The sequence below is a fragment of the Halichoerus grypus genome, chromosome 3 (genome assembly GCF_964656455.1).
Source record: "Halichoerus grypus chromosome 3, mHalGry1.hap1.1, whole genome shotgun sequence".
Taxonomy (NCBI): domain Eukaryota; kingdom Metazoa; phylum Chordata; class Mammalia; order Carnivora; family Phocidae; genus Halichoerus; species Halichoerus grypus.
Window position 1 is genome coordinate 59,080,034 of NC_135714.1, and position 3,059 is coordinate 59,083,092.

A 3,059-nucleotide genomic window follows, 5' to 3' on the forward strand; every position below is an offset into this window, starting at 1 on the left:
AACCAAGAGGCCTTGGAAAAATGATGCTGACGTTCAGTGATATGGGAATGTCAGAATGAGACTGGATGTCACATTGTGCAATCTTTTCTTCCACCTTTGGATTTCAGCTCATTTAATAAATGAGAAGAAGTAGAACATATTTGGAAATTTGCTGAGATGCAGGTTCAAAATGATCTAGTCTGCTCATTTACCTCAAGGAACTTAGAACTGAGAAAAGTGGAAGTATTGAGCTGATTGAGAATTCTGAAGGGTACAGCGTGAGGAGAGGATCCCAGATGTCCTGACTTTCCCCAAGAAGGAGTCTGCTGAGTCTGCTCACTTTTCAGATGATGGCTTCTGTCAGGATTTTCTTCAGGATGGTCTTGGTGTCCTCAGCAACTATTTCAAGGAGGTGACCCTGATTCCACCATCTAAGGTGGGGATACTAGTGTTACCTAGGATTGGGATGTAGCTCAGAATTGGATATAAGTAAGAAGCTCTATTACAATTCATGCACGGTAATGCCCAGTCCCCTGTGAGGACAGTGTGCAGATCCTGAGACTTTATAATGGCCTTGTACTCCTCCATGGGTTTTCCCATACTCTGCGCCACTTCCTGGAGAGATTCATCATCCACACCAAAGAGCGAGCAGGAAGCTTTCAAAAACTCCCCATCATCTGCATTCTGGAATCCAAAGTTTCCCTGCAAAGACTCTGAGCCTATTTGCCCTTGCAAAGTGATTGCTTTGTCATTAATGACCTTCTCATTATTTTCAGGCAGGTCCTCTAGGAGACCATGGTACCCGATGTCAGACATGTCTCTGTGCAAGCAGTTCCTAAGCTCCGGGAAGTCATGCAATAAGCGGTCAAAGCTGGAGACCAGGAATATGATGGGTTCACACACTCCCTCATTCTGGAGAGTTTCCCTGAAAAATAAATATTTCTATTCTAATCTCTATATCTCTATATAGATCTCTCTATAGAGGTAGAGATATATAGAATAGATATAAATAGATATGTATAGAAAGAGAGAGAAATAGACATAGACCTATCAATATAGATACAGAGAGGATCTGCTTCCAAATTCTATTCAACAACCTCTTCTCTCTCTCTCTCTCTCTCTTTCTCACACACACACACACCCATAGCCCTCTGGTACGTGGCCATGACAGGAAATAATACCTCTTGAGATACCATCTCTTTTCCAGCTTAAAGGTGTCAGCCAGCTCTGCAGTCCTGAGCACTCCATTTATGAAATGGCCTTCAGTAGATCATAAAATAAGTTACAAATGTCAATGGAGATTGACCTGAAACTCTTTTCCAGTTCAAATAACTAAGATTCTGGGTGGCTTGGTCTGTCAAGCTTCTGCCTTTCAGCTCAGGTCATGATCTCAGGGTCCTGGGAGCAAGTCCCACATCGGGCTCCCTGCTCTGCAAAGAGTCTACTTCTCCTTCTCCTTCTGCCTCTTCCCTGGCTTGTGCACTCTCTCTCTCTCTCTCATTCACTCTCTCTCTCAAATAAATAGAATCTTAAAATAAATATATAAATAAATAAGTATTCTGAAAGCCAAATCAAAGTTCCAGAATGGAAAAAAAAAAAAAGAGAGAGAGAGAGGGAGAGATAAATGAATTCACTTTTTGCGGTATTTATTAGTGATGGTCCAGAAGTGACAAATCCATAATTGTGGCACCTTTAAATATGAAGGGTTAATGAACAGTGTTACTGGAAACCAATCCCCTCAACTTACAGATAATGAAACTGAGCAGACAAGAGAAGTAACATGCCCTGAGCAAGGTCACACAGGTAGTCAGGGGCAAAGCCAAACTCAATTCTAGTCCAGAGTTCTCTTACCTCACAGCTTCAGGCACCCAGTGAAACATTCAATCAAGGTGGTCTTTCTTCTGCCAGTTAGTTCCATCTTATAGAAGCATCCTAAAGGGGATAGGAGTTGTGTCTCCGTATGTGTCATCACAACCCTGCCTGATTAATTAATTAAACAAGGGTTTTCCCCAGAAACACCTCTACCATGAGACCTTGCCCACCCTTTCACTTTCCAAGTCTTAATCCTTCTATATCTAGTTGCCTGTATCATCGTAGAAGCCGACCTGACTCAGATTAAGTTTGGCCAAGCCAAGAACTAAGTGCCAGTTTTAATATCTTTAAAACTCGATTTAAAAATAGTTAAACAGAGAACTTCAAGTGGGCAACACTGATATTTTACATCATCTACTTTTATAATTAACAAAAGTTATAAGCCTGAAACCCAGATGCAGTTGTACCTTGATATAAAAATATAAAAACAGAAAGAGTAATCCAAAATTGTCTATTTCACAAAAACCTACCTAAACCGATTATGTTCAATTATGTCTGTCTCGAAGGAACAATCTCTGGGAAGACCTTTTCCAGACCTAGCTCCACCACCAAGAAGCATGTGACCTTGGACAATCCAATCCTCCAGGACTCGCAGTTTCTTTTCTGTGCCCTAGGAGAAGAGAGGACCAGAGCTGATGATCCCTCAGTTCCCTCCCAGACCTAAAATACTGTGTGGGGTCCTAAACACTCTATACTGAGCAGGAAAAAAAGTGGGACCTTATATGAACTCAAATGCTAAAATGTAAAACTAACTCTGAGCATAGATCTTGAATATTTTAGGGTTCTTTCCTACAGCAAAATAGTTTTTGTGTTGGAAAATCCTCAAATCTATATCCCTTTTATCACAAACAGTGGGTATATATGTCCAAATAGTATGATGGGCCACTAGGGAAAAAAAATGTGTGTTTCAGAACAACTATCTGCCCTCAGACTCATTGCTTTCCAAAGCAAAGCCCTCAAAGAACTCCATTATTATTTCCTGGGGGTACCTGTTAACACACAGAATCCTAATCAGCCCCTTCCTTTATATAAAAAAGTCAAAATGTTGGCTGGGCATTTTAACAAGCTCTCCAGGTTAATTTTTTGCACACTAACATTTGAGAACCAATGGCTAGGCTCCAAGGACAATTAATTTACCTTCAAATAGCAAAATTTGAGATCATATATTCTTTCCTGTTTTCAGATCGTAATGAATAAAGAAATGAGAA

At 40.5% G+C, this 3,059-nt stretch overlaps 1 pseudogene; it reads right to left on the minus strand.

Annotated features, from left to right (window-relative positions):
• Positions 1-322: 322 nt before the first annotated feature.
• On the minus strand, positions 323-2,410 carry LOC118526680 (immunity-related GTPase family M protein-like; annotated as a pseudogene).
• Positions 2,411-3,059: the final 649 nt, after the last annotated feature.